At 46.5% G+C, this 19398-nt stretch overlaps 1 protein-coding gene across 1 annotated transcript in view; it reads right to left on the bottom strand.

Moving 5' to 3' along the window:
- PUM2 (pumilio RNA binding family member 2) overlaps positions 1-19398 on the bottom strand; it is a 198401-nt gene that overhangs the window by 170478 nt on the left and 8525 nt on the right. The gene's annotated exons all lie outside the window — the stretch shown is intronic.

Raw genomic sequence — 19398 nt, 5'->3', positions numbered from 1 at the left:
GGAATGCGCATTGGCGCTGGGTAAAAAGAATGACCGCGAGAGTCCTACATGAAAAGTTAGAGCAGACCCAAGAAGCTCATGGGCTGCTCAGAGACAAGGGAGCAAAGGCTGATAACGCCAAGCTGAGAATGTGAGATGGGAAAGAATCACCACAGTGCCCAGGGGAAGACAGACTAGAAGCCGGCTCCCAAGTGCACTCAGGGACAGTGATCAGAAAAGGGACTGGGTGGAGGATGTTGCTGAGCATTTCTGCTCCTGAAAAGTCGACTCGGACAGCCTGCAGGTGGTGTGGTTCCCTCAGTGAGCAGACAGGAGGCAAAGGGCTACCACGGATGCACTGCTTCTGATCCATGAACTTGCTTCTGACCCTTAAAGTCTTTCTCATTCTGCTCTGATGGTGCGGTTGCCAGTAAGGAAAAGGAAAAGTGTGACATGTTTTCAGCTCCAAACCACACATTGTGCCTTGGAGACAAGAAATATACACCTAGCCACCTCTGTCAAAGATGGCCATGGGTCAGGTTGAGAAGTTCACCCGGGAAAGGTGTCTGGATCCCTCTAGCAGAAATGTATCCTTTTCACCTTTCTTCTCCCACCAAACTGTGCCTTGTCTGGTGTTTGATTATGTTTCTAATTCCCCTACAAGGTTGTGGGTTTGGTGAGGGTGGGAATTAATTCTTAGCTATGCTTCATCATCTTGTAGGTCTCATTATGGTGCTGTGCTGGACTCTTTGCTGATCAATAAAGTTTTATTGAGATATAATTCATATATATTACACTTCTATTGTTCAGTTATATTAAAAAGAGTTGTATGCACATCATCACAATGAGTTTGAGAACATTCTGCATTCATAATGCTCCATTTTTGTCATTATATGTCATTTTTCTCCAATCTTCATTTACCTTGTATACTCAATAAACCATTACACCTGTTACCGTTTCTGCACATCCACCCACCTTGTGCTTCATATACTGGAAAACATACCCCCTCAAACCCAAAAAATCAAATATAGTTTAAAATATACCACCAACAATATTAAAATAAACCAGAGAATAAAACCTCTGTTGAGAAAACCTAGAACAAACGAAAACTAAAATAAATCCAAAATGGGTCAAAGGAAGATCAATTAACCAGGCACCACATTTTAGCCTAATTCCGTCTGCCATGATTGAGTTTACAATCATCCCTGTCTGCTAACAAGGTTATTCGCCGTCCTCGACTGTGGTCAGAGGGGATCCACCGGAGACTTCTTCTATGTAAGGACCTTGACAATGGACTCTGGGCTCCCACTGTCATCCATAGCCGTCTGCAAGTGGGGTGTTCACCATTTAAGTTCTGATACCATTCTTTCCTTTGGATTGTACTATTTATCATCCTTGGGTCTCACAGGCTGGTGGGCTTCTCCTATATGAACTCAGTGGATGCCTAGCTTAGATGGCTGCTTGCTTTAAGAAGGGGAGGGGTTCAGGGCACACTCAGTGCCATCATCCTTCACCGGCCAGTAGATGCATGTCTAGAGATGGAAAGCAGAGGTGGGGAAGGGGTAGGGAATGGCTGAAACCAATTTGGCCATGAGTGATGCAACTCAGTTAGGCTCTTTCTCACTTTGCGACCCAGTCTCCCACCTTTCTCAGGGCCAACTGCCGTGGATGGCAAAGCAGGCTGCAAGTCCTGTCTTGATGGTGGAGAAGACCCCCCCCAGGCAAGGCTAGTCACATCGTCTCAAGCACCTCCCTGAGCTCTTGTCCTGCCCAGGTCCCTCCCAGCCTCCCCCCCAGGATGGTAGTGGGGATGAGATTCCAGCTGGAAATCTGAGATTTCTTAGGGGCTGTGTACCTTGACTCTCTTACTCTAAGTCACGGTGATGGTGTCCAAAGATCATTCTTTATATTATCAGAGATGAAATAATTCTCATGGTCCTGGCCAATGAGCTGAAAAGAATTCCCTGCCAAGAACAAGGGCTGATAAAAAAAGAGTCTTCACTCTTGGATTCAGAGAGGCAACAAGTACTAAGACATACCTGTGGCAGATGTGGGCTGGGCTCCCGGGTGGAACAGGGCACCGTCACCTCACCCTGGGTCAAGTTCACCAGCCATGTTTGTGTTTGGGGCAAAACCTGGTTCCTCTCAGAGTCACATACACAAACTCACTTCTTTAAACTTCTTTATAGCCAGTTCCCCTGCCTCCTTCTGAGTTCTTAGAGAGGGACCCAAATAAATGTCATTTTCAAATGTCATTACAAATGAAATTTACTAACATTGCACAAGAACATAAGTGCAAATTGAAATCTTGTGTTCCACTCTCACCACTTCCAGGGGCTTTTGTGTCCTTTGCTTCCTTCTAGAAAGTTTTGATGCAAATAAAGACAAGCCAGAATGGAAGGTTTGCTGATCTGTGCCCGTAGAGAATAATGACGGCCCTCTTCGGTTCCATCCTGGTGATGGAAGTTGCTCTCATTTAGTGTCCTCATCCTCAGAGCAGGTGGCTGTCTTCTACCGTGATGGTCCTTCACTGCTGTTCCCCATGCGTTTCTAGTTCCTTTTCTGAACACACGGTCAAGTGGTACTCTCCTGCCCCTTAGAGTTCAATGTGATCATATTCTGGTCGGTTAACTGTGAGTCAACATTACTGTGTTAGCTCTCAGTTGAACTTCAAGAGCCAGTGCACTCTTTCCTTTGTCTTTCATTGCCCTCTGCTATGGTGACTGTGTTAGGAAGGGTTCTCTCGAGAGACAAACAAGGACGCTTATGAATACATATATATGTATAAGTCTCTCTCTCTATATAGATTTATACAGTGAGATTAGTCCACACAGCAATACAGTTCAACTCACTTTCACGGAACAATTAATATACTTTAAATCCCTCAACTCATGAGGGCTGCTGGTCCAAGGTCAATGAAGCAGATAGCAGGGTGGGTCAGCAACAGTCAGTAGCACGGGAGCTTAGGGAAGCAGGCCCCGATGGGATCTCGAACTCAAGCGGTGTCGGCCTGGCAAAGCAGGTCTCGAAGGAACCTCAAGTTCTAGCAACAAGATCCATGGGTTGGCTTGGCCCAGAGGTAGTGCAGCACACATTGAGGCAAAGAATTAGCTCAATCAGCAGCACTCTAGTCCTGTCACCAGGGAGCAAGAGAGAGATGGGATGCTGGTCATCTTTATTTATGTGTCACCCTTCAATCAAGTTGCGACCTGATTAAACTCTGCCCACATGTTCCTATTGGCTTAGTTGGCACAATAAACCTAACTATCACAGTGACTGATGATGAAGGTGCTTTAGAGTAAGCATTGAGAAAGATGAGTCTAGCTGCTCCTGTAAAGAGTCACAGACTCAGAAACCCTATACAGGGTCCCTATGAGTCAGAATCAACATGTTGGCAGTAGCTGGTTGGTTGGTGTGGTGACTAGCAAAGTTCCAGTGTGGACTGCTAGCCTGAGGCCTTGGGCAAGAGTGACCTAGAGTACAGCCAGTCCTCAGCCACCCTACATTGATATGTAATGTGAACCAAAATAGCATTTGTTGGGGGAAGCAATGGAGACTGGGGATTATTTGTTACAACAGCATAGTCGAGAACCGCCTACTTGACCACCTCTCCTGTCCAGAAGTCTTACAAGTTCCTAGGACTATTAAACAGCAGTTCATTCTCAACTGAAGAGTTCATGATGAAGTCACACTTGATATGAGTTCATCCGCTCCCTGTCGTATCGAGGTTTCTGCACCTCCCTCATGTTTCATTGACCACTTCCCCCTCTTTTCTCTGTCCTTTGCTTCTGTCACCCCCACCCCTGCCTTCTCCCTTCCTGCAAAGGCACAGTCTTATTTCATCTGTCAGCAAGGAAAAGCCCATTCTACAAATTGCATGATAGAATCCATTTTTTGAAGTGAAAATCCCTATTGTAAAGTTTTGCAATGTTGACTGGAAGCTTTGTTCACTGCTGATATACCAACAAACCCAAGGGCCCCAAACCGCACCCCCCCCCCCCCGGGCATCAAGTTGATTCCAACTCATAGCGACCCTACATAAGGCTCCTGTACCGGTGCATACAGACTCATCCTTCTCCTGGGGGCAGCCGGCAGCTTGGACGGCTGATCTGTGGTTAGCAGTCCCACACTGACCCCACAGCACCACGAGATGCACCCCCATCCTGCTGACCATTTTATCACACAAATAGAACCCGCACATCCATCTTTTTTGTATCATGGAGAATCTTGGAACTTTCTTTAAAGTATCTCTTCTATTGACCCACCTATCTTGTGTAGCCATGCCCTTTGGAGTGAGGGCAAAGCATGCAGGAACCATAAAAACAATCAAATCATTATTTTTAAAACATCACATTTGAGCAGCCATATCTGAGCATGTTCCTTTAGGAAATACCTTTTGGGGAATAAAGTGTGCATTTGTGAACATTTGCATCTCTTTTAAAACCTAAGTGCTAGATACAACGTTTAAAAGGGAAAAATTAGGTGACACTTCATTTTTTAAAGTCAGGATATTATTCCTTTGGTCCCAAAGCTATTCTAAATCTTACAGAAAACCACCACCATCCACTAAACAACCCCCACACAACAAGGCAATCTTTCATACTTAATACCAAAGCCGAAAGAAAAAGCTATGAATTTCTGAAATGTCAGATTGGATGGCATCTTTGGAGCTAATTTCCCACCCGAGATTATATGATCAGTATCTATCACCCATGCCAGGGGACTCTGCTTTAGAGATCAAAAGGTGAAGAAAACATTAAAAAAAGAGATAAAGCTTCGGGTTCTAAGAGTAAACGGCACCGATAGGACTGATTTCATATGAATGATATTTCATCTGGTCAATTACACAAACTCAGACTCTGCAGTTCAGCAGCACAGGACAAAGCAGAGTCTAGATGGTGAGAAAGGAAGCGGGCGGGAAGAAAGGCCCTGGGTGGAGAGGAGGCATTGGACTCCTCCCCATCGCTCACAGTCTCAGGGATGGCCTGTGTGTGCGCGCGCGTGTATACACACACACACACACACACACACACACACAGCCCGCTGCCCACCTCCCCTGTCCTAGGCAGGAAGGAGTCGCTGACAGTCCTGAGTTACTGCCTTTGTGCCGGGAGCCTGCTCCAGGCAGCTCCATCTCTGTCTGCGAGTCCTGGATCCTGGCGCCATCACAACCGTTAATCAGCACACACCCAGAGAGTGGCCTCTCCAGTGTGAGCCTCACACAGGGAGGGAGACCAGGGGGAGATGCCATCCATTGCTAGGGGCAACCAGGCAGTTCCGAAGGCAGCATCACCCTGCTTTGAGCACCAACCCTGAGCGCGTCCCGGAGACTTGCCTGGCTTGGGGATGCGGGCAAGCCTGATTGGGCACCACCGCAAGGGGTCACTATGGGGTGAGAGAGAGGTAAGGGGCCCAAGGGAAGCTTGGCTCAGGACATGAAAGCCCCGGATGGCAGCGTGAAGGATTTGGGCCACATTGTATGGACAAGAGGTCAAACTCGCATGAGAGAGGACAGTGGTGCTTTGAGGTGTGCTGTGAGGAACCGGGACAGCAGCTGTCTAAGGGACATGGGGCAGGGGCAGTCGGAATGACGGACACATCACAGCCTGGTCTTCTTGGTTGTGGGTGAGAAAGAGATGCCAGAGGTGAATCTGAGCGTCTGAACCTGGGTGACCTGGAAAACATTCGTGGACACAGGAAAAGCAGATTTAGAGGAAAGGGTGGTTTCAATTGGTCAGCTTTGACATGCGGGGGGGGGGGCATTCCTCTAGAAATGTCCACTAGGTGGCATATTAGTTCCCTAGGGCTGATATTTATCATCAAACGCTGCAAAGTGAGGGGCTTACAGAAGCAGAATCTTATTCTGGAAGCGACAAGTCAGAAAGCAAGATGTCTGCAAAGCTGACTCCATTTGAACGCTCTGAATGAGAGTCTGTCCCATGTTGCTCTCCCAGTATCCAGTGGTTGTTGGCACTCCTTGGCTTGTGGATGCCTCGCTCCAATCTCTGCCTTCATCTTCCCATGGGCACTCTGCAGTGCGTCTGTCTGTCTCTAGGTCTCCTCCACTTCACCCCAGTCATATTGGATGAGGGTCCACCCCACTCCAGGGAGGACTTATTTTAATGAGCTGTATTTGCTAAGACTAGATTTACAAACAAGGTAACATTCACAGATATGACAGATACTAGGAGTTAGGGCTTCAACATAATTTTTGTGTGGATCACAAATCAACCCATAACAAGGAAGTTGCATTTAAAAAACCAGGTCAAGGCTAGAGATACACATTTAAAGATGGAATTTGAAGCCATGATTGTGAATATAGCATTGAAAACATAATTTAAAAAATTTAATTTAACTTATTTCTAAAATCATTTTATTGGGAGCTAATACCGATAGCATATCGTTAAACAGCAGTTTTTGATGTCAAGTGTGTCCTCCACCCCTCGCCACATATACACAGATCTTTGGCATTTGCATGGCGTATATTATGTTCACTCTATCATGTCCCTAGCAAGTGGTCCTCTGCCAAAAGCGAGGTTAATTTGTGTTTCTTTAGATCCTCTATTCTTTGGATGAGACAAATAGTATTTACTTTCTAGTATTCCCTACCAAAGTTTCCATGCCCACCAAAGTTGCCATGGTAGCAATCAATGCCATGCTTGCTGGCAGTGACAATGGCTCACAATGTATCACATGTCTGGAATAGCCTGTGAACGAGTGGTCTGCTCCGTGGTCATTGGAAGACGATGACAGGAGAGGACTTTGGGATGTCCTGATCCTATGCTGGATTCGGGACTTCTTGGTATACCGTCCTGATGATAAATAAGCCTTTCAATGAAAAATAACAACCAGCTTCTTGTTGAATGGCAGGTGGTGGGCCCTGTTGCTTTTGCTTTCAGAGCAGAAGTTCATCTCCACAACCTTGAGGTAGTGAAAAGGTCATCATCTGAGACCAGGGCGGATTTCAGAGCGGTGGCACAGAACCCAAGGGATGAAGGCATTGCTTGTGAATGGCCCACTGTTCTGTGGGTCCTGTAAGGATAAGCTACACAGGCCAGCCTGCAACACAACGAGATCATCAGGGACCAAGTTGCCCCCTTACTGTGGACACTGCTTGATCTAGTCATTGCTCCCAGAGCTCCAAGTCTGAAGATGGACTCACCCTGGTCAAACTCCCAGAGACGTAGGTTCAGATCAGGGTACTTGCAATGAATTCCCACAGATAATAGAACTGGCAAAGGGATGCTGGTCTCATCAGCATTTCTGAGCTTTTTGTTGGGGGAGGGGATAATGGATATCAGTGCTGACATCAGTTAGATCTTGGCCAAAAGCAGAGAATACTAGAAATAGGTTTGCATCTGTCTTATTGACTATATAAAGACATTTGGTTGTTTGAATCATAACAAACTACAGATAAGCTTGCAAAGAATGGGAATTTCAAAAACACTTAATTGTACTAATGCGACTCCTATATATAGACGAAGATGTAGTTATTCAAACACAGTACAGGAATACTGCATGGTTCTAAATCAAGACAGGTGTGGGTTCGGGTTGTATTCTTCCACCATACTTATTTATTATGTACGGTGAACAAATAATCTGAGAAACTGGACAAGATGAAGAAGTACACTGTATCAGGATTAGAGGGTGGCTTATTAAGAACCTGCCGTATGCAGATAACACAGCCTTGCTTGCAGAAAGCAAACAGAACTTGAAGAACTTACTGATAGAGATCAAAGAATACAGCCATGGTTTACAACTCAATGCAAAGAAAACCTAAATCCTTATAACCGGGCTAATAGACCACATCATGATAATTGGAGAAAAGATTGACGCTGTCAAGGGTTTTGTTTTGCTTGGATCTGCAATCAGTGCCCATGGAAGCAGCAGTCAAGAGATCAAACGATGCATTGCATTGGGGCAATCTGCTTCAAAAGACCTCTTTAAAGTAAATGTTGAAGAACCAGAAGTCACCTTGAGGACAAAGGTGCATCTGACCGAAGCCAGGTGAGATAGTTAAGGTTTATTGTGCCAACCTGGACGATAAGCACATGTGGGGTTAATTGAAGGGCTGAGAGATAAATGGCTCAGTGAGCCTCGCCTTTCTAGTTCTCGGGTCTCTTGCTCTGTGATGGTCAGAACACTGTGTGGCTGCCTTAGCTAGTTCTCTGTCTCAGCTGGCAAGGCTCATTTCCTGAGAGACATCCCTGAGGAAAAGCACCATGGACCTACCCTGATGCAGCCTGGGGTGCTGGAGCAGCCGCGTGGAGACCCCTGCCAGCGCTGAGATGCTTACACAGCCACTGAATTCAAAGACTTTCTACCCACTGGCCTGTGATCCTCCTGCATTTGGCGTCATTGTGTGTTTTGAGAGTTTGAAGGGACTTTGTAGATCGGTGTTGGACATATGGGCTAAGTCAGACTTACGGGATTGGACTGGGCTGGATTGGGATGCTTTCTGAATGTACACTTACCCTTTATATAAAACTCTCATACATATATCAATTTCTATGGATTTAAATCCCTAGTTTACCCAGACTAAGACACCATAGTATCTTCAATTGCCTTATATACACATGAAAGTCGGATTCTGCATAAGGAAAACCAGAGAAAAACTGATGCAGTTGAAAAGTATAGTGTTGGCAAAGAATATTGAAAGTGCCATGAATTTCCCCAAACCCAAACCAATCTGTGATGGAGGAAGTGCAACACTTAGAAATAAGGATGGTGAGACTACCAGTTCTTGGAACTCACAGTAGGCACTTGGGTGCTCTGGTTCCCTGCTTTGGTACTTTAGCTCCCCTGGGTCCCACCATCCAAGGCCTGGGGTCTTGCCTCTCAACTTGCCGGGGCTGGCTCCTGTTCTGGCTGCCAGCCTTCCTGGTACTGTTAGGTAGCTTAGCCTAGGTAATTGGGAAGTCCATTTATGCATGCCCAGGAGAGCCAACAAAGGACAAAGCTGGATTTTCCCGCCGGTGGGCACAGATGGGCGTTACACCTGGAGCAGCCCACCTGGGCCAGGTGACTGCAATTCAGCCAATGGGATCGACCTGGGGTCATTCACCACACCTCCCCCGGGAACCCTTAAGAAGGCAGGAACCGAGAGGGAGAGGGTCTTGCTTGGATGGTCTGGTCCTCTTTGTGGGAGGCGAGAGATCGTTGCGTGACCCTAAGCAGTCTCTGCCAGGCCGCATGGTCAAAGGAATCCTATGGGTGCCACGTAAAACCTGAAGCTTCTTTGAACTTTCATTAAATTCACTTGGATCACAAGCCCAGCTTCGGCGTGAAATCTTTCTCATGCGGAGCCACGGACCGAGGTTGGACTCTAGCCCGGAGAGAGAGACCTTACAGTACCAAGTGACTGACATGAGAGGAGCCATCTGCAAGCCTGCTGCTGATCCCAGAGTGGACAGCTCTGACTCTCCAGTTACTCAATTGCTGAGGCTGAAGTGAGCTAGAGGTTAGAAGCAGCTGATGTTTTGGGAGGTAAAGAACCATTGCTGAGAGAAAGGAACAGGAGGAAAAGCAAACAAGAAAACCTAAATCCTTCTCTCCCTTTGCCTTCCAATCTCCTCCTAGGGCCCTCCATTGGTAGAACCTTATAGGGACCAGCTTACCAAAGATCCCTGGAGGGCAGAAATGGTTCTTGTGAGGCTGCTAAGTGAAAGGCTTGAGTCCACCTAGGCTCCTTGGCAGAAAGTCCTGGAGATCTGTGTAGAAAAAGCAGCCATTGGAAAGCCTAAGGAGCTCAGTTCTATTCTGATGCACATGTGGTGACCATTATTTTTGAATCAATTCAACAGCCAGGAGTTTAGCCCCAAAGGCACAGAGTCAAGTAGAGAGCTGCTGATGTGGAGCTGGTACACAATAACTTAACGAGTAGCACAATGCCATTGCACGTTCCCTTGCTTGGAAAATTCTTGCGCATCTTCCAAGTCTTAGCCGAGGCACCTAATTTTACCACAAAAACTGCATTAAAACTGTGCTGGTTGGGGAGTGGCAGGGGTGTGTCAGATAAGAGCACATGGGAGAAAAGCAAAGGGATGGAGAGGGAGGAGAGGACATCCTGGCCCACCAAGCCCTGAGGATGATGTTCCTATTTGGAGCAGACAACGCACAGGGAGGACCATAGGGGTGGCCCCACCATTGGACACAGCATCCCTCACGGAATCATGACACTGCGGGGGACAGCCCTGGAGACAGTGCACGGTCTGGCCCCATCATGCCAGGGCCAGGCACTGAAGGCATGCAGCAGAGCAGCAGGGGGAGCAGAGTGATAGAACCCTGGGGGAATACCAAAAATAGACTTGGGAGACACAGTGTGGCACCCCATCCGACTCGACTAGAAAACACTTGTAAAGGCCGACAAACAGACCCTGAACTATTTGTAGGCTTTTCCATTTTTGCCAGTGGCTTTCTTTTTGTTATTTTTTGTGTTTGTTTTTTGCTGTTGTTGTTTAGTTGGTTTTGACTTCCTTTGTTGTTTTATTTGTCTTTGCCTGGTCTTTGCACTTATTAATGTATCTGCATGTCTATCTAGATAAGATAGACAGGATAAACAATTCAGAGATGAAAGATCAGGACCAATCGTTCTGGGGGGTACAGGAGAAGGGGAGGTGGGAGAAAGTAAGGGGGGGGAACCAACCCAGGGACAAGGGAACAAGTGAACTCAAATCAATTGAAGGAAGGTCATACGATGCCTAGTGGGGCTCAATCAAGGGCAATGTAGCAGCGAGGAATTACTAAACCCCAATGAAGGCCGGACATGATGGTGGGACAAGAGGGAAGTAAAAAGGAAATAGAGGAAAGAACCAGGAGGCAAAGGACATTTTTAGAGGCCTAAATACAGGCATGTACATATGTGTGTGTGTGTGTGTGTGTATATATATATATATATATATATATATATATATATATATATATATATATACAATGAGAGGGGAATAGAACTATGTATTCACATTTATATGTTACAAATTAAGGTTGCAGATGGACATTGGGCCCCTACTCAAGTACTCCCTTAACACAAGTACTCCCTTAACTCCCTTAACACAAGAACACTTTGTTCTAACAACCCGGCATTCTGCGATGCTTACTGTCCTAACACAATCGCTGAAGACAAAACAGGTGCATAATCAAATGTGGTGAAGAAAGCTGATGGTGCCCGGCTATCAAAAGATATAGCATCTGGGGTCTTAAAGGCTTGAACATACACAAGTGACCATCTAGATGAGAAGCAACAAAGCCCACATGGAAGAAGCACACCAGCCTGTGTGATCATGAGGTATCGATGGGATCAGGAATCAGGCATCTAAGACCCAGAATAAAACCATACCCAAGGTGAATGGGGCGGGGGCATGGAGTGGAGACACAATGCCCATCTGTAGACGATTGGACATCCCCTCACAGAGGGGTCACAGGGAAGAGATGAGTGAGTAAGGGTGCAATATAGCACTGATGAAACATACAAGTTTCCTCTAGCTCTTTGGTGCTTCCTTCACCCCACTATCATGACCTCAATTCTACTTTCCAAATCAAATTAGACCAGAGCATGAACACGGCTACAGATAAGAGCTGCAACACAGGGAATTCAGGATAGATAAACCCCTCAGGGCCAACAAGGAGAGTAGAGATACCAGAAGGATTAGGGGAGGGTGGGGGGAGACAGGGGAAATCGATTACAAAGATCAATCTATAACACCCTCCCAGGGGGATGAATAATGGAAAAGTGGGTGAGGGGCAATGGAGGACGATGTAAGATATGGAAAAAATAAATTATAACTTATTAAGGGTTCATGAGGGAGGGAGGATGTGGGAGGGAGGGGGAAGAAATGGGGCTCAAGTGGGAAGAGAATGGTTTGAAAATGAAGATGGCGGCATATGTGCAAATATGCTTGACACACTGGATGAATGTATGGATTATGATCAGAGATGTAAGAGCCCCCAATAAAAGTATTTAAAAGAAAGAAAGCAGAGGAGCAAATAATAAAACTTTATAAGACCCCCCCCCAAAAAAAAGTGCTGAAAAACTCAGCTTATACATGAGTATATACGGTATTAACCAGTCACCAGTTGCTACCACCTTGACTTCAACCCACAGCGGCCCCACATGTTGGAGTCGAATCAGGCTCCGGGGGGTTGTCAGTGGCTGATATGTTCCTAAAGTTGATCTCCAGGTAGTTCTTCTGAGATACTTCCAGGTGAACTCAGACTTCCTGCCTTTCATCAGCAGGAGGGCATGTGAGACGCCTGTGTCTCCCATGGAAGCCCAGGCCAATGGTGTAGTACAAGTAGAGCTGAGCCATGCTAGGTTCATGCTCGGCCCTGTTGTGCACCCACCAGACACATAAATCAAAAGAATCTTGAAAAGGAAGATAAGGATGTAAAAATGCCTTCCAAAGAGGTGGTACCACCAACAAACATTTCTTTCTTTTCTTTATAAATCATTTTATTGGGGGCTCTTACAGCTCTTATAACAATCCATGCATCGATTGTATCAAGCACATCAAATATTTCTTCAATCTCTTTTTTATCCCGCTAGCTCCGCACAGCCCTGTCCTCAAGCAGTCTCTCTAAACCTGTCTTCTCTCTTTTCTAAATCCCCTCTGTCAGGCCCACTTCTCTCTTGACCCTCTCTCTCGCCTTATTGACCCATCTCCCAAAGCAAGCCAAGCCAAATCCATTGCCATGGACTTGATTCAGATTCACAGTGGCCTGATAGGATGGGGCAGAACTCTTCTGTAGGGTTTCTGAGACTATAAATATTTACAGGGACAAGACACCTTCACTTTTGTACAGAGGAGCAACTGGTGGGTTTGAACCTCCAATCATGCAGTTGTAATGCCTAATCCATAGCATTGCCAAGGTTCACTGGTTAGCTCCTGGGCAATTTAAAATTCAAGTCAGTTTATGTTTGAGGCCCCTTTCAATTCTCCTCTCCACCAATGATCACTACAAGGGAGAGTAGCTAGGGAAGGAGGTGTGAGTATTGACACATTCTGCCACTGTAGTAAGAGATGCTTATTCAGGATTGTGGTGAGAATTAGGTAATACAGTTCATGTCAAGAACTTAATAATACCTAGCACAGAAGTCCTCAATTTGCTGGTTATTATTTATCCCATTATTAACATCTCTAGTTTTATTATTGCTAAGGACTCAATTTTCTTTGAATTCTGAGAATATCAGTCAACAACTTAAAGTCAATTCTAAACCACCTTGTGGTCAAGAGTTGGTAGATAATTCTCCCCTTGGGAACAACCACTATTAGCTGGTGCTAACTATGCCCAGGGAAGTGTGCATATGAGGGGATACACCCCCCAAAATTGGAATTGCATTTGGCGGAGCAGAACTTTCATAGTATGCATTTTCCCCACTAGCGACCATCGAGCAACTCGCTCTGAGTTAGTGCACCCAGTGGTGTTGCCTGGAAAGGTTCTCTCTGGTCACAGTGAATTTTTTCATAAAAGCAGTTTCTCTCAAACCTCATTTTTTTTTTTTTTGTGATGACTGATTTAAGAAAACAGCATGGAGCTGTGAAGTTTTTTGTCCTGCTTAGGAAAAAATGTGGCAGAAAATGTGATGTAGAACACAGCTTACAAGGACAGCACTATAGGAAAAACTTAAGTGTATGCATGGTTTTCTTGTTTCAAAAAGGGTGAAATGCAAATTGAAATATCTATGGATATACCTAAAAAAAGCCTCCAAAACAAAACAAAAGATCTGTATGAAGAAAACTACAGAACACTATTAAAGAAACCAAGAGAGACCTCAACAAATGGAAGGATATCCCATGCTCATGGATCGGAAGACTCAATATAGTAAAAATGTCAGTTCTACCCAAGGCACGATATAAGTTCAATGCTATCCTGATCCAAATACCATCATCTTTCTTCCAAGAATTGGAAAATTGATTACCAACTTCATATGGAGAGGGAAGAAACCCAGAATTAGCAGAAAACTCAAGAAAAAGGACAAAGTTGGAGGGCTTGCTTTACCCGACTTCAGCACAGTGTCAAAACAGTGTGGTACTGGTATAATGACAGATACTTAGACCAGTGCGAAAGGATTGAAAACCCAGAAATAAAATCATAAGCATACAGACAATTGATCTTCAACAAGGACCCAAAAAATATCAAATGGGAAGCAGATGCCCTTTTCAATCAATGGTGCTAGAAAAAATGGATATCTACCTGCAGAAAAATGAAGCAAGACCCTTACCTTACTCCATGCACAAGCATAAACTCTAGGTGGATCACAGACCTAGAGGTAAAACCCAAAATTATTAGGACCATCAATGAGGGAATTGAGACAAATCTGAGAACTTTGACTCAGGAATACATAGGCTATCGGAAATAGGGAAGGACACAAACACAGAGGAGGCACAAATTGACAAGTGGGATATACTAAAGATAAAGCACTTGTGTACATCGAAAGAATTAGCCAAGAGAGTTATCACAGACTGGGAAAAACATCTTTAGCAATGACAAAGCAGACAAAGGCCTTATTACTAAAATCCATCATACTCTGCTAACACAACAAGAAAAAAACCAATTGTCCACTGAGGAGGTGGGCAAAGGACCTGAACAGAAGTTTCACAAGGGCAGAAATCCAAATGGCCAATACACAAATGAGAAAGTGTTCCAGATCCCTAGCCATAAGAGAAATGCTAATTAAAACAACTATAAGATATCACCTAACACCCTCAAAGACAGCCCAATTAAAAAAAATCAGAAAGCAACAAGTGCTGGAGGGCCTGTGGTGAGATAGGAACTCTCATCCACTTCTGGTGGACCTGTAGGTATATACAGCCACTATGGAAATAGATTTGGTGCTATCTAAAACAGATGGAAATTGAGCTACCATATGATCCAGCAATCCTCCCACGGGGCATATACCCAGAAAAGACAAGAAACCAACCAAACATCTGTGCTCCAGTGTTCATCACAGTGCAGCTCACAATTGCAAGGAGGTGAAACCACCCACATTTCCATCAACAGACAGTGGTTTAAAAAACCGTGGTGCCTGTGTCTGGCTGCAAACTGAAAGGTTGGTGGTTTGAACCCTCCAGCTGCTCCACGGGAGGAAGGGGTAGCAGTCTGCTTCAGTCATGATGTGCAGCCTTGGAAACCATCTGGGTAGTTCTACTCTGTCCTATAGTGTCACTACGAACCATCATGAACTCGATGGGCTATTCATGCTTACTAGCATCAGGAGCAGATCCTAGTACATGGCAGGGACAAAATCATTATTCACTGAAAAAATGAATTAAGGCAAGAATGAATAATAAATTGTGCTTTGTTTCCCAGAAAAAACAACCGTGGTGCATACATACATACAATGGAGTACTATAAGCACGCAGAGTCCAGCCGTGGGGAGATGTGGTGAGTTCTAAGGGGCCAGAAGGCAGAAGCTGAAGAGACAGGCATGGTCCTCCAGAGCCAACAGAGGGAAAGAAAGCCTTCCTCTCGAGCAAACACTCTGATTTGAACTTCCAACCTCCTGAACAGTGAGAACATGAAATTCTGTTTCTTATAGTCACCAGCGTGTGGTGCCTCTATGGAAGCAACACTAGATGACTGCAAAGTCATTGCCAGGGCTGCATCTGACCTCCTTTGGCTACCCAGGGCCAAGGCTAAGTCATTTTCACAGCAGCCCAAGGCCTGTGTCCCGAGGCAGAGGTCAGAACCGCCCCCGCCACCATTCCTTTTCTGCTGGGTTCCATAATCCAATGCAAAGGACACCCAGCATGCACAGTTGGCAACACTGACAATTCCAGGGGGTTCTTGAGGACATGAGGAGCCCGGTGGCAGAGGGGCTAGGTGTTGGGCACCTTGCTAACTGCAAGGTCAGCCGTTTGAAACCATGCAGGTCAAAGACAGGGCATGTGACTCCCATAAAGAGCCAGTCTCGGGAACTCACGGTGGGGAAGCTCTCCCCTGTCCTATCAGGTGACAGCGAGTGAGGAGGGACCTTGGCAGGTTATCACAAGCTAGGATCTGAAGACATTAAGGAGGTTGTCTTTGGTCCACAGCAGTGGCTCTCCTCAGGCAGCAGCCAAGTCTCTCTCTCTGGCCCTCAGCCTCTCAGCCACAGGGTGCCGTGGCCTCTGCCTCCATGATCCAGGAAGCCCACCTGCTGCTCTGCCTCCCAGTCCTCAGCACCGTCCCTCCGCTCTGTCACACTACCTCCTGGCCTCAGCCTCTGTTCTTGGAGTGACCCGGTCTTTACCACTCCTGATGCTTCCAGCAGGGATTTCCCACCTGCTCCGAAGATGCCGTTTCCTCCTCAATAGTCCCAGGAGTCGTGTCTGCTCCTGCTTCTAGGACAGCTCTCTTCCAGCCAGGGGAGGGACAACCCAACTGACCAGTCCCCTCTATCAGTGTCTCACTAATGAGACGTGTTGGCATGTTGTTGTTGTTGTTAGGCGCTGTCTAGTGGGTCCTGACTCATGGCGTCCCTGTGTCCAATAGAGTGAAGCCCTGCCTGGTCCGGCACCAGCTTCACCATTGCCCACAGTTGCAACCACGGTGTCACTCCCTCTCACTGAGGGCCTTGTTCTTTTTTGCTGCCCCTCTACTTTACCAAGCATGATGTCTTTCTCCAGGGACTGGTCTCACTTGACAACTTGTCCAAAGTACACAAGGGTGAAGTCTCTCCATCCTTGCCTCTAAGGAGCATTCTGGCCGTGTGTTACTCTGGGTAGATTAGGAGAAACAAATTCACAGACACTCATGTGTATAGGAAAGAGCTTTAGCTAAAGAGTAATTGCACATTAAGAAAACATACCATTCCACTCCCGATCAAGTCTATAAGTCTGATATCAGCCCATATGTCTGATACCAGTCTATAAAGTCCTCTTCAGACTCAGGAAACACATGCAATGATGCCAAATGCAGGAAGATCACAGGCCAGTGGGTGGAAGTCTTATGGATTCAGTGGCGTGTAAGCACCTCCGCACTGGCAGAGGTCTCCACGTGGCTCCTCCACCTCAGGGCAGTAGCCTACTGAGATAGTTTATTGTGCCAGCCTGGCCGATAAACACTAGTGGGATTAATTGAAGGGCAGAGAGATAAATGACTCGGTGAGCCTCGCCTTTCTTATCTCTTGCTCTTTGATCATTGGACCAGTGTGCGGCTGCCTTGCTTGATCTGTGCCTCAATTTACAGGCCACACTACCTGTGGGACGCCTCACCTGTGGACTGTGTCGCTGTACGTTGAGGCCCTTTAAGACCACAAGATTGAAATTTACATCTCTTGAGCTGGGGACTGACGGTGACCTATCTGACAGTTGGTGACTGCCTTGCTGTTTGCTGCCTGTGCTGGGATAGCCTAGCTCTCTCTACAGAGGACTCCCTGGCGGCTCTCAAGACTTGAAGGACTGCCAGTGCCTCACAACTCTCTCACGGGAGTGAGTTTCACTGAGCCATTTGTACTGCTTTATAATTTAACTGTTCATTTCTTGTATTATCTATCTATCTATCTGTATATAATTTAACAGTTCATTTCTTGTGTTATCTATCTTTATAAATATATATAAAATTATCACCAATCTGGTTTTATCTCTCTAGAGAACCCTGTCTAACAAACCTAGCTCCATGTGTTTTGTCAGCTGCAATGTCTCCCAGGGAGTGAGCCTGCATCCTGCCTCCAGTGAGCTATTTAGCTCCTTAGCGCCTCTAAATGAGGTCATCAAGCTGCGACCTGATCGACAGGCTAAACTCCACCCCTTCACTCTTAATCCTCTCCAGTTGACAACCGATTATGTAACTACCACAGGCCATTTTCTTCCCAGACAGATTTGTGTGTTCTTTTGGGAGTCCGTGAGACTCTCACTGGCTCCATAACTCAAATGCATCCACTCTTCTTTGGTCCTCCTTATTCAATGTCCAACTTTCACATGCACACAGGCATAGTCCCACTCTGTTACTTGGGGGAGGGTTACAGAGACATGGATAGAAGAGTCATTTGAAGTAACCTTACTGCATCACAATACACAATAAGACATGGGGGGGGACAGTTGTCTGAGAGTAGTCAGTGTGGGAATTGGTGGCTATGTGTTAACCAGAGTGGGGGTAACCTTTCACTAACCTTGATAGTAATGAATAGTTATTGGGTGCTTGCTAGGGGCCAGGCATTGGGCTGAGCATTGCACATGCCAGAATTCATTTAACCTGAGGTAGTTAGTTTATTGTGCCAACCTGGCTGATAAACACATGTGGGGTTAAATGAAAGGCAGAGGGATAAATGGCTCAGTGAGCCTCGCCTTTCTAGTTCTTGGGTCTCTTGCTTTCTGATGGTCGGACCAGGGTGCAGCTGCCTTAGCCAGTTCCCTGCTTCAGCTGGCAAAGGTCACTTCCTGTGAAACATCCCTGAAGAGGAGCCATGTGGACCTACCCTGATGCAGCCCTGGGTGCTGGAGAACCCGTGTGGAGACCCCTGCCAGCGCTGAGATGCTTACATGTTCACTGATTTGGCTTTCCTCCTGCAGTCGGCATCATTGCCTCTGTTTTGTGAGATGGAGGAGGACTTTGTGGATTGGTGTTGGACATATGGGTTAATGTTGGACTTGTGGGCTTGGGCAGCACTGGGTTTGGATGTTTTCACGATGTGTACTTAGCCTTTAGATAAAGCTCTCTCTTATACATGAGTTTCTGTGGATTTGTTTCTCTAAAGCACCCAGACTAACACAGAGGCACTCTTCATTTCCCCAATTTCAAGAAGAGAAACTGAGGCCTACGACAGGGGCAAGATAGGGCCACAGCACAGCATCCCAGCACACACTAACAACCATACCCACACCACCTCTGATGGCCAGGTAGGAGGAAAGCTTAGGCCAGGGGCTTCTCAAACTTTCGGCGTTCACAGGAGTCACCTGGAGGTCTTGTTAAAATCCAGATTCTGATTCTGTAGGTCTGGCCCGAGAGTTTCCGATTCTAACAAGCTTCCCAGAAACACGAACGCTGCTGGTCCATGTGCCAACATGGAGCAGCACACACCCAGGAGCCCAGGGAACCCTGCGGACGTGGCTGGAGGAGCGTGTGTTTGGGAGCAGGGAGCCCTACGCAGGCTCAGAGGAGAGAGAAGAGACCACACAAACAGCACGCTCAGGAAGAGAGTCAGGGTTCCAGACCACGGTTTCTATTTCTGAAATGCACACCAGTCCAGTCCTCCCCGGCCCGCCCGGCCCGCAGCTGGCTACAACCTTTGTCCTCCTCCACTGTCGCTGGCAGAACCGTTATTAAACCAGGAGGGGAGCAGGGAGATACGAGGTGGCAGCAACTCTCTCTCTCTCTTTCTCTCCCCCCCCCCCCATCTTCTCAGGGGCTAGAGACAGCGCACAGGGCCGCCATGGCAGCGTGGGTCTTGCTGAATGTGACAGTGGGGTGACAGCCTGGAAAGGAGGGCAGTATGTCGCCGAG

Source organism: Tenrec ecaudatus, chromosome 8 (genome assembly GCF_050624435.1).
Source record: "Tenrec ecaudatus isolate mTenEca1 chromosome 8, mTenEca1.hap1, whole genome shotgun sequence".
NCBI lineage: Eukaryota > Metazoa > Chordata > Mammalia > Afrosoricida > Tenrecidae > Tenrec > Tenrec ecaudatus.
Note: the sequence above shows the minus strand (reverse complement) of the source record. Positions and strands in the feature narration are given on the sequence as shown.